The sequence below is a fragment of the Hylobates moloch genome, unplaced genomic scaffold, assembly GCF_009828535.3.
Source record: "Hylobates moloch isolate HMO894 unplaced genomic scaffold, HMol_V3 SCAFFOLD_24, whole genome shotgun sequence".
Lineage (NCBI taxonomy): Eukaryota > Metazoa > Chordata > Mammalia > Primates > Hylobatidae > Hylobates > Hylobates moloch.
In genome coordinates, this window is record NW_026652299.1 from 11,535,213 (window position 1) to 11,548,729 (window position 13,517).

A 13,517-nucleotide genomic window follows, 5' to 3' on the forward strand; every position below is an offset into this window, starting at 1 on the left:
AAAATACATTTGCTAGAAAATAGTAGCTTTTAGAGAAGTACGGAAGCAGGTGTTTTAAGACTACTTCCGTATGCTGTATTTGGAATAATTTTTATTTAGTAACTGACTTCTTATTTCAAGCACAGATGAAGCGCTCTATTTTGTTTCCCAAAATTTTACTGAGAACTGCCCTACCTTCATCAGTAAGACCTCTTTACAGATGAAATGTCTTAGAGTAAGACCTTTTTACTCTAAGTAAAATTTCCAGAAACTTTATTTCTTAATAGTTTAAATCATTCTTTCTTGATTCAGTTTGTGGTGTTTTGAATATATATGCAATCGTAAACTCATATCTCCTCTGAGAAATTTCCAGGATCACCTTTAGGGTAACTGTTAATGTTCTCCATAATGGAATTATTTTTGCATTGTGCATTTGAGCTTTAGAGATCGATCACATCTGGCATATACTCCTTAATAACCAGTGTCATAATGAGTAGCCCTGATTGGAATCTGATAACTTCTGGTAATCTCAAAGTACCTAGTAGTGGTTTTAAAGCACAACTGTATTAAAATTGAGATATTTTATTACCAAAATGCTACTATTTTATTCATAATGAGTTGCTGAGACTTGAGGCAGAGGCTTGAGCTGAAGGGGTTTTGTTGTGAAGGTGATACTTGTTGGCATGTAAAGGAAAGTCTTGGAGATCACCTACAGGGACTCTACATCAAAAGGTTTCACCACACTTCAAGTAACAAGTGATGAGGGCTTGAACTTGGGCATTGCAACCAGAGAAAAGAATGAAGAGAGCAATAGATTAACATTTCAGAGTTGGTATATCTAAGGTTCTCCTTGACCAAAAATGGATTCAGGTACTTATTTTATTTCTATTTTAGAACACCAGTAATGCTTCTTCTGAATCCCAGTCTTCATTTGTCCTGCCCCTGTCTCACTAATTCTGGGCAAAATATATCCATTTCAGCCCACCTTTCCCACCCATAAATAGGTCTCTGGATGACTCCCTGTCCAGAGAACGTACCTATATGACCAGAGTAAAAATCTCTCACGGGTGTAGCAGCCCACATTGATATTTCTTTCCACTTTTTGCTCTTACCAAGTATCATCGAAGTCATACAATTTAAAAATGCTAATTGGCCTGATAAACGCAACCAGGAAATAATATGTTAATTGTGGGAGTTTAGAGCAACCTCTCCTACTTTTGTGTACTTGTGTCTCTATCTCTGTTTGTATTTGGCTCTTTGGAAATGTGTGTACCTTGGTCTTCTATGCCTTAAAATCTATTCTGATAGTGGGCATAATGTGTATACAATCAGCCCTCTATATCCCTACACTCCACATTCGTGGGTTCAACCAAGTGCAAATCAGAACTATTTGGAAATAAAAATTATGTCCGGGCTGACCCCCGTACAGACTTTTCTCAAGTCTGTACAGGCTCAGCCCAGACACAATTTTTCTGCACAGATTTTTCCCAAGTGGTTATTCTCTAAACAATACAGTAAAACAACTATTTACATAGAATTTACATTGTACTAGGTATTATAATCTGGAGATGATTTAAAAATATAGGGGAGGGTGTGCATAGCTTATATGCAAATACAATGCCATATTTTTTATCTGGGACTTGAGCATCTGAGGATTTTGGTATCCTGGGAAAGTCTTGGAACCAGTTCCCCACAGATACTGAAGACGACTGTACTGCATTCCTCACCCACTTAAACCATGTAAGAAGCAAGGAAGAATTACACTGTTATTGTTTATTCATCAATTCCTTTACTAAATATTTAGTAATAATCTATGATGACTGAATCTCTATAAATTTTTGAAGACAATTAATAGCAGCTAAAACTGACCTAACAAATACTCTGTACCACTTACTGTGTTAAACCCTTTACATACTTTATGTATGAAGTTAGACGGTTACACATAAGTATTATTATCTGTTATTCCCTTTTCATAGATTACAACATTAAGGTCACACACTAGGAAGGGGTGGATGTCTGAGACTCAGACCAGTCCTGTTCAATTCTAAAGTCCTTACCCTGGTTATAACTCTTAAACACTGCATTGCAGTCTTTATGCTGTAACAATCTCAATAGTTTTTACTTTAGAGGAACTTAAAATTAATTTTAGGAAGATGAATGGCTTTTAGAAAATTAAAATATCATTTGCTAATTATTATAATAGAAATATGACCAAAGTGCTCTGGGAAAATAATTGAATAGAGATCAATGAATGATTCTTAGTGGGAGAGTGGGAGGCTTTATACATGAAGAGACATTTTCACAGTATTTTTAGAAAACATATTGTAGTTTTATGGGAAAGAAGGGATTGAACATCTTTTTCAAAAGAGGGTATAGCACAATCAAAGGAGAATAGGTCTAAAAATAAAAGGCCAAGGTAGCTGAGAATAGAAAAAGGTTATATGCACAACAGGAGAAGCGAAGGCTAAAGAGATATATTGGGGACAGTTTATTAGGTACATTTTATACCATGACACAAGAGTGGGTTTATAGAAAGAGGGTTAGAAAATGAAGGTTGGAACCCGCAGAAATGCCACTATTTGGGTACTGTCTCAAGCAGGAATCAACAAAAGTAAATGAGAAGATTTAGAAGTTGAGGGAGATTTACTGAAGAGTAGATTCCTACAAATCAAAGGAGTAGAGTGCCAATGAGTATCAACTCCAGACAGTTCAAAGAGGACAAGTGTTATAAGTGGTTTATTGGATTTCTCAGTTAGGTGGTCATTGTGACAGATGTTTTGGAAGCACTATAGAGATAGAAACGAGACTACAGTTAATTAATTGAAAGAAGAAGAAGTAGAGAAAAATGTAGATTCTTTTCTGAAAACTTGGTTATGAATTAAATGAAAAAAACAGTAAGTAGGATCTAGAGGAAAATATTTTTATGACAAGAAAGACTAATGTATTTAAGAAGACTGTTCTGCACTATTCAAAGCCTGCTATTAGGGCCTGGGAAGGAAAGAGAGATGGTTCAGGAGGATTTCACACTCATGTTCCTCAGATTTGAAGTTTCCAGAATATGTGAGATTGTCCTTGTTTTACCTAAGATATTTATAAATCACATGGTACTAAAATGTAAATGACTGTAAGTAAAATTTAAAATAAAGTGTCAATGATCCCTGGACAATAAAAAAGTCCAGCTAAGGGAAGATGAAACCTCAGAATATCTTTCTAGTGGTCAATTCTCCTCACCAGAGGAGATTTTTGGAAATAGTTTTTAGTCACGGATCTCAATTGGCAGTGGTCATGTATTGTTAATGAAAAGTATGTACTATTTCATCTAAAAACCTTTATAGGAAACATACATTGCTTTCAGAGATACAATATAGTGCTTGCTTTAGTTTTATTGGAAATTTTTTTTATTTTCTTCATAGAGTGAAAAACTATTTGAATTGTGCGAAACTTATGCACTTTTGGACTATCTATATAGTATCCAGATCTATGAAGGTGACAGTTTTCTCCACATAGAAATGTTATTACTGTAGCCTTCAATTTAAGGAATAAATTTGTTCGTTGAAAGGATTCACTTTTGTCTCTTGATGGCCATTTTTACTTATAACTATGTGTGGAATAAACAGAAAATGCCAAAAGAAGCCTAGGAAAAAGAACAAAAACTAGATTTTTTCACATTTATTTGGGGGACATTTTTACATTTATTAAAGTAGATATATTGAATAATATTAAAACAATGTTTTTTAAAAAAATATAATGTGTTATTTTGACAATGTTTGTACTATTAAATAAGTTTTATTGTGAGCTATAGAAATCACTACTACTGTGAAGAATTATTGAGCTCAATAGTAACTTGACCATGCCTTCCTAACTGCTAAGATTTTTCCCTAGTGTTAGACTATTATTTACATTGAATTTAAGTTTTTTTTTTTTGTAAACTTACCTCCCCAGCATTATTTCTCAGCAATATCCACAATAGATTTCATGCTCAAAATAAAGAAATGTAATTACCCTACCTGCCCCACTACTACTATTCTATTAACGTGAACACAGGCGCACACACACATACACTCACTGCATAACACAGCACCATTCCACACTTAGGTGTCTGTGGTCAAATAGCTCACTGAACCCAAATGTGTCTCCTTTTTTTCTAGTTAACTCTTATTATCTCATTAGTCTCAACTCAGGTATCCCTGTGTGTGGCACATAGATATAGTAAATATTGATTGAATTGGACTTAAGATCTCAAACTAAATAAAATTTCAGTGGGAAAATTTTATATATATATACACACACACACACACACACAGAGAGAGAGAGAGAGAGAGAGAGAGAGAATTTTTTTGTCATTTTATGGGCTGAATTGTGCCTCCCTCTCCCTGAATTCATATTTTGAAGACCTGATACCCAGTACCTTGGAATGGGACTGTATTTGGAGATAGGGCCTTTGAAGAGGTGATTGAGTTTAAAATGGCCAGGTATGGTGGCTCACGCCTGTAATCCTAGTACTTTGGGATGCCGAGGTCAGCGGATCACTTGAGGTCAGTAGCCTGGCCAACGTGGTGAAACCCCATCTCTACTAAAAATACAAAAGTTACCCAGGTGTGATGGCGCATGCCTGTAGTCCCAGCTACTTGGGAGGCTAAGGCAGGAGAATGGCTTGAACCCGGGAGGCGGAGGTTGCAGTGAGCTGAGACTGCGCCATTGCACTCCAGCCTGAGCGACACAGCAAGACTGCTTCAAAAAAAAAAAAAAAAAAAAGTTTCCATTATGGTGATTCCGAATCCAATCTGACTGGTGTCTTTGTAAGAAGGGTGATAAGAACAGAGAGGGAAGTATCAGACACATTGTACACACAGTGATGGCCATGTGAATGAACAGACAACGTGAAGGCAGCTATCTGTAAGCCAAGAAGAGAGGCCTCAGAAGAGACCAAAATGTGCTGATGCCTCAATCCCAGACTTCCAGCCTTTGAGAAGATAAACTTCTGTTGTGTAAGCCACCCATTCGTTGTGGATTTTATGGCAGCCATAGCAAACTAATGAATATTTTGATACCAGAATTGTGGTGCTGCTGTAACAAATACCTAAAAAGGTGACTGTGGCTTTGGAGTTGGGTAATGGGTAGAAGATGGCAGAATGTTGAGGGACATGTGAAAAAAAAAAAAAAAAGCCTCAATTACTTTGAAGAGATTATTGGTAGAAACATGGATGTTAAAGTTACTTCTGGTGAGGTATCAGATAGAAAGGAGGCACATGTTTCTGGAAACTAGAGGAAAGGTAATCTTTGTTATAAGGTGACAAAGAGCTCCACTGAACTCTGTTCTGTCTAGTGTTTTGTGGAAGGTAGAAACTGCAAGTGATTAATCTTACACTTAGCAGAGACTATTCGAAATGTTGAAGTCATGGCCTGGTTTCTCCTTGCTGCTGATAGTAAACAGTGAGAGGGGAAAGATAAATTGAAGGAATTGTTAAGCGAAATTGAAGATTTGGAAATTCTCAGCCTCGCCATGTTGAAAAATTAAGTAGGAAATATGTTCTGAAGAAGAAATCAAGGGTATGGCTGAACAGTCATTTGCTATAAAGGATTATGGGTGTGGCTCATGGATTCAACCACCTAAGCATAACTGCTGCCATTTGCACTAAAGGGGTCAGAGACAGGGCAAAATGAAGGAAGACTGCTGGTTTTTTGATGCATCACCAGATGCAATTTGGCTGGAAAATCCATGTGTGGCCAGTATATTAAGAACATATTTTCAGACCAGGTGTGGTGGCTCATGCCTGTAACCCCAGCACTTTGGGATACCTAGATAGGCAGATCACTTGAGCTCAGGATTTTGGGCCCAGCCTGAGCAAAATGGCAAAAGTTGGCCCATCTCTACCAAATAAATAAATAAATAAATAAATAAAATAAAATAAATAAAGTAGCCAGGCATGGTGGTGTGCGCCTGTGGTCCTAGCTACTTGGGAGACTGATCTGGGAGGATCCCCTGAGCCAGAGAAGTTGAGGCTGCAGTGAGCTGTGATTGTTCCACTGCATTTCAGCCTGGGCAATGTTGTCTCAAAAAGAAAACAAACAAATAAACATATTTTTATCGGTTTTTGCACATTTCCATAGCCTCTTTTTGGTTATATATCCTCTGCAGCACAGCAACCTCTCCTCTTGCAGACTCCTACCACTGAGGACTAGGGAGATATTGAAACGTACTAATAAACTTCTCCTGGATGTAAATCACCAGTGTTTGGGCATTCACAAAGGGACATAGTAGAGGAGAGTGAGGAGGTCAAGGACTCCCCCCTTTAGAAGTATTCCTCTTGTTTTCTGGATTTTGAATTCATATTTACATTTATTATTCTGCTCACATCAGTCTCCTATGTTGACAACACTAGAGGGACCCATTTATTGTCCAGTATCTTCACTATCAAAGGTGAGCCAGACAGTAAAGAAGTTCTGCTGATTCTACAAGAAGAAACATTAACAGGAAAGAACACAAGTTCTGGATTCGGACTTCCCTGGATTCACATACATATTCCTCCATTACTGTTGGTGTAGCCTATTAACCTCTCCAAACCTTAGTTTCTTCCTCTTTAAGATGATGATACTAGCATGTACATATAAAAACTTCCATGGGAAAGAAATGCTATGTGGGGACAGATACAACTGGTCTTAAAATCTGTGCTTAGTGGCACTAGGTCTTTTTTGTTTCTGTGTGACTTTGACTGTTATTAAAACTAGCTTTTATTTTTAAATTTTGAAGGTGTACCACTGTGATATATGGTTTTATTGAGGTAACTTGTTGGAGTTTCCTTGGGCATTCCATACTCTAGCTTCTATTTTCCCAAGAAGCTCCTGGCTAAAGTTTTGACATTGTAGTCAAGTAGCAAATATTTGAAAGCCCATATTTTTGTACATATTTCATTTTCTTCTGATCTTTTTTTAATAGTAATTCTTCTGAGAAATTACTAAAGGTTCTCTATATACCTAGAGACACCTAACTCAATTCTTTCTCCATTTGAACAGAGAATAATATAAAGTATTTCCTCTTATACTATAATTAAAAAACAAACTTTTAAAAGCAAGTATTAAATTCACCTTATTTTATTATTTATGAGACCATAGACTTTTTTAGAAATAAAAAATTAGCAATTCTGAGAATTTCTTACAATATCCACATTTCCTAGTATTATCTACTGTTATTTTGGTTTCCGTTCAGTTCCTTTATGTAAATATACTTTTGCAGATTATTATATACTAAAAATTGAGACCCTATGATACACTCTTATGTTTATTTACTATATATTACAAACAGCATTGCATGTTAATTTGTATAATTAAATGCTTTTAGTTTTAATGGGTGCCCAGTGTTCCATTATCTGAATTTTCTCTACTTTAACCAACACCGTATAATTCAATAATTAGGTGTTTTTATTTGTTCCTACTTTACTATTTTTTTCTAGGGTATAAACTTCTGTAAATTTACATAAATATCTTGGTACTCATATCATTAATTTTCTGAAACTAACACTAAGAATTAGAAATATTATGTCCAATGTTATAGATTCAAGCTGTTTCTTTGGGCAGGTTACATCCTCTCTGTGTGTCCCATTTCCCATATCTATCATATCATGGATTTGGACAAATTGTTCACTAGAATACTATAAAACTATGAGGTTCATGTATTTAAATGTGAGTTCTATTTGGACTTTGTCGAGAAATGGTTTGAGCTTGGGCCAGAATCACAGTCCCAGATACAATTTTTTCCAAAATTTCTCTAAAATACTTATGTAGACACTGAAAAGACAAAGATTGTTACTAGCAACAAAAATAATGAATAACAGAAAACCTATTATTAACACTGTTAACGTCTCCTTTCTTTCATCATATATCTATCTATCTATATATATATATATATATCCCCAATATTCTCTTATATCCATTCATCAACAGATATTTACTGACCAACTACTATATACCAGACACTATCCTATGCACTAGAGGACATATCAGTGAACAAAACAGATAAAAAAAATTGACTTTGTGGAAATTCATGTCTAAGAGGGTGGGGACAGAAAATAAAGAAAATAAATGTTTACGATATTAAGTATGTTAATAATGTTAAAACCTGTTAAGAGAAAACCAGAGCAGAAAAGAGGGATATGGAATTTTGAGGGGAGATTTGAAATCTGATATTAGGATTGCCAGTGAAAGCCTTCCTGAGATGATGGTACTTGTGTAAAGACCTTAAGTAAATGTGGGAATGGGCCATCTGGCTATATAGGGAAAGGGATTTTCGCCCCAGAAACAAAAAACAGTAAATACAAAATTAGGAATAGTTGCCACAAAGTTGTAGCTAATAATGTAATATATATAAAGCATATGACCCAATCTTATAAAAGGTATATATACACACATATACATATATTGATATATACACATATATGACAAATGTGTATATATCTATATATAATAAACATGTACATACACAGAGAAAAGTATTAAAGGCAGTACATCAAAATGGTAACAATGACATCTCTTATTGCTGGAATTTGGGTAACGTTTAATTTGTACAGATAATTTTTATATAATATTCTCTTTTAAAAACAGAAGAAAATATAACATTTTAAAATTATTTGAAATGTCAGAAAAGGGAGAACTCAACAGACCTAACTTTACTATTACATTGCTTCTGAAATCACATCAGTTCAGACACTCAGTGTTTTTGAAATGGCAGGACGGCAAAACTCCAGGACACTCCTTTAATATATATTATTGCCTCTTGCCCATAGCAAGAACAATTCTCCATGTGGTCACAAACAAGATAGCAATGTTAGTTTTTATGTTTTACTTCTTCATTTGAAACAAACTCTAAAAATAACTTGCTGGGAGCATTTTGCTTTTTTTTTTTTTGGTTAGATTTATATGGGCATCTGTTTTTTGTTTATCTTTTTGGGGAAAATGGTTCTTTATAAAATCATCTCCTTTCTTTCATCATCTGTGTGTGTGTCAGGGGGAACATAGGTTTTTACATTTATCACATTACTCTATGATATTCCATATTTTATGGCTACAATTGACCTCTCATCTGTGTGTGGCCTTTGGACATGAAACATGTTTTTATGAAATTGGCCTGGGAATGCTGCCTGTTCTATTCCATGGCTCCTTTAAATTTATATGTCTTTCTCTCCAGCAGGTTGTAAATTTCTTCAAGTAAGAGGTTATGTCTGATTTATATATTTTACCCCAACAGGTTGCATGAATTCTCCATGTAATATATTCTTAATGAATATTGTTAAATAATTACTGTGTTAGTTCCTGTATTGTATTATGGGGTACGGCAGCTTATGATACACTTATCGTTCTATCATAATTGTAACACATCTTCCTTAATAAATTTTCAAAGAATGGAGAGTCAGAAAATAATAGAAAAATGATTTTGCTATGATTCTCGATCGGCTTTCTCATCTCTATGATACTTTCTAAAACTATTATATGATGTTTCCTGAGTGTGCTGGAACTCACACTAAATATCTCTAAGTAAAGAACTAGACAGGCTTAATACACCATCTTAACTTACTAGAAAAACTTGATTTCATTTTCTCTTCTCTTTGCCTTTTGTTTGTTGTATGTTTTTACTTTGTGACTGTCTCTCAAAAATAGATGGAGAATAAGAGGAAAGTTAGGTATATCCCCCGTCCTTTGAAGCCTCTGAGTCTATTTGAGGAAAAACATGAGGCAAGGAGAAATACAGCCTGTGCTTCAGACATTTGCGTGGTGTAAGATAAATGGTGCTGGTGAAATAGTATTGGACAATAACATTAGACCATGAAATAATTCTCAGGAATACGGTATGCTTAGCTAGAGTTTGAAATTCATTCTATAGCAGTAGGGGAACACTGATAACATTTGAAATATGAAGTGTCACAGCTATATGTATGTCTTAGAAAAGTCTTAATGACATAGTCATCTGATAGAAAAAGTTCCCATAGGTTTGAAAAAATAGATTTCATAATGACGCCTAATTTGCCATGTAAAGGAAGACAAAGATTTTTCAATTAAAAAATTGCTAGTGGGTTTAATGGTAAACAAGGCACAAAAAACAGTATAGAGGACCATCTATGCTGTCAGGACCCCACATTGTTTTGTTTGCTCAATTGTTCTTCTCTGAACCTCTTTTCCCATCTTAATACGGAAATTGCTAATGACATCTGCCTCTTTAGATTGATTCGAGGATTAAAAATGTAATATATATAAAGAACATAGAATATTGTCTTCAACATAGTAAACGCACAAAATGAAAATTTTAAAACCATTGCAATAGACAAGAAACGCAATAATCAGAACTTGCTATAATTTGAAATTCTAGGGGTCCAGCAATAAAAAAAGAATATTTTTTAAAAGTGCTTTTTATGGAAAATTAGGTAAAATTTGGCATAAACAAGTTTAGTAGTGCAATGACAGTGACAGTAATAGCAACTGGGAAGGGGGCTACAATATGTAAAGCCAGCTCAAGTTCTATTTAGGGTGTCCTGCCTCAATTACCTTAGAAAACATGGGCAGGAAGTAGATATTATAAACAATTTTAGGGTGGATTTTTTTTTAAGGCAGAAGGATGCAAGGTGAATATGTAAGTACCAAAGGGACATTCATTTAGAGAGTGATCTGAATTAAGCACTTTGTCATATTCTTCAGTTTTGTGATTGTTGCAATCTAATTATTTTATTAAGTGTTCAGCATTATTTTCCAAGTCCTTAGGGTGAGTAATACATAAGAAAATGCACAGGTATCGGAGAAGCCTTTGTTGGAACGCATTTGGGAGGAAGATAATGAGTTCTGTTTCTGTCACAAGTTTTAGAAAGGTAGGAATTATTCCTCTATATTGTGATGGCTAATTACAGCTTTGGTTCCTCAAAACATTGGCCTTGCAGAAAGGAGGCTGGCTGCACAATTTGCACTTCACCAGACCTGCTGTCAGGCTGAGCAGCACTCCTCCATGTGGACCAGTGACCTTGTGGCCCCTTAGAGAATGCTTAAGGAGAGCCTAAGGAAGTTGTCATGAGTGATTTCAAACAGACCACAACTTTTCGGCAGGGATACTGAGCAATTCAACTTCAGCATCCAGTGTTGTCCACATTTCAAAAGTCAGGACATTTTATGTCCCTGATTTGCTTTCTCCCCCTTGGCATATTTTCAAAGAACAAAATCTGAAGTGTGCATGTCTTTGGGAACAGTAAAGGCTGAGAAAAACTGTCACATCAATGTCTATCCTTTATGATTCTAGGTAAGAGGTTGTAGGTTACTTTAGCTTTCACCATGCCAGTCGTGCCACGGGGAACAAAAGGAACACATATCATATTTTTCTGTCCAAGTTTAAACTCTAGTTTGTGCTTTGAGGTACAAGTGGCACTGCTTAATAAAGAACAATTATGTAGTTGTGTATCGGGCAGCTATTATCAAGCAGCTCTGATGTAATGTTATTTTCCCTTGATTTTGGGACATATTCTTGGCCTTAAATATAATCAGTAGGTAAGAATAACCAAAGAAACCAAACCCGATACATTATATATTATTTGTATAACTGTTTATCCATTTAAATTATTTTGTCTTTATTAGACCGCTTTTCTTAGATTTTACTGCTGTAAACAACCTCATATTTCAGATGTTTATAACGACAAAGGTTTATTTCATGCTCATGTTCCGTGCTTAAACAAGTCAATAAAATTAATTAACCTTCAACGTAGCACTTGATCCCAAATTAACTTTATACAATTCCTAGACAAGAATTAGACTCATATGCCTACCAGCAAAATTTGCTTAAGAATAAAAAATAGATTAATAATTGCTAATATTATCATCACATTAGCATGGTAGCAGAAAAAGCCATCATGTTAAAGGAGTAGAAAAACTGAAGCCTATTTTTTTCTGTTGAGAATAAAATCAGACATTATAATTATATTGATATTGGTATGCCATATATACTTTTTAAATTTAATATTCATAATATTATTTATCAGCTGGGTTAAACTAACTCAGATGATACAAATTTTATGTACATTTTATCTCTTAATCTCTCAAAAAACCTGCAAAAGATTTTTTGCTGAGTTTTATTGCCTTACAAAAAGAAAAAGAAGGGTTGGGCGTGGTGGCTTACTCCCGTAATCCCAGCACTTTGGGAAGCTGAGGCAGGCGGATCACAAGGCCAAGAGACTGAGACCATCCTAGCCAACATGCTGAAACCCCATCTCTACTAAAAATACAAAAATTGGCCGGGCTTGGTGGCGCACACCTGCAGTCCCAGCTACTCAGAAGTCTGAGGCAGGAGAATCGCTTGAACCTGGGAGGCAGAGGTTGCAGTGAGCTGAGATCGCGCCACTGTACTCCAGCCTGATGACAAAGCAAGACTCTGTCTAAAAAAAAAAAAAAAGAGAGAGAAGAGAAAACCATACATAATAGAAAAATTAAAACTGTAAAAGAAGAAAGATTGATTTAAGGGGGAGACTAAGGTTAAAATATAAGAGGCTAGATCTGAGTGCAATGTGGGATGCATACAGGAAGTATTACTCTCCCTTGTTATGAGAAATGAGTAATCTGAAATGAGGTGACTTGCTTGAAGATAATCTTTTGTAAGGAGAGGAGCCTAGATTTCAACCCAGGCCTGGCTAATTCCAAAACTTGCATACAGTATTTGTGTCATCCATACCAGCACTTAAATTTAAAATAATCATTTATTTAAATGAATTGATGGAATTAAATTACATTTAATTGTATATTTGTTTTTTTACATAAAATCGTTTTTCACATTAAAGTACTCACATCAAGCAAATACCTCTGTAATTAAATTTTTGTTATCCTGGGACAAGAACTGAATGATATACAATTTACATGACTGAATAAATACAATTTACATATGCTATGATTACTAGAATGTAATCATCTTATTTAGAAATGGAAGAATTAATGAATTAAAGAATGAGTGAATGAAAGAAAGAAAGAATAAAATTTAAAAACTTATTTTCTCTGGTCTTATATGTAAAAAGTTTCCCATAGTGGATTAACGTTTCTTTCAGTGAGAAATGACCAATTGATAATTAGGTGAAAGCATGTTCTTATGAATGATGCCATACATTCTTTGCAGAATAGCGAATGCACACATATGAGACCTCTGTATATGTATGTGCATTCCTATGTATTCAACTATGCGTCTTCCATGTTTTCTTGCATTAATCTATTCATTTGTCAAACAGCAAATACATTCATCAGCAAAATTTATCTATTGAGTATTTACTGGATACTGTTCAAGAAATGAGGGAAGACAAAGATAAATAATGAATAATCTCCACCTTTAGGTAAACCATAGTCTAGCATAGTCATAGGCAAAGGTGCCTTTAGGTATTTATGAATGCATATATAACTAGAGAAATAAAACATGTAGTATATTTGTGTTATACAGTGATCAAATATGTAAAGATATTTATGACTCACCTCAAATAGTAGTATTCTCTGTAATGTAAAATACTACTGTAATATTTTATAGCATTTTAGATTTA

The 13,517-nt window shown here is 34.8% G+C and overlaps 1 protein-coding gene across 2 annotated transcripts in view; it reads left to right on the forward strand.

The window, feature by feature from the left end:
- The window catches only part of LRP1B (LDL receptor related protein 1B), a 1,938,417-nt gene that overhangs the window by 1,895,850 nt on the left and 29,050 nt on the right, over nucleotides 1-13,517 (forward strand). The window lies entirely within an intron of this gene.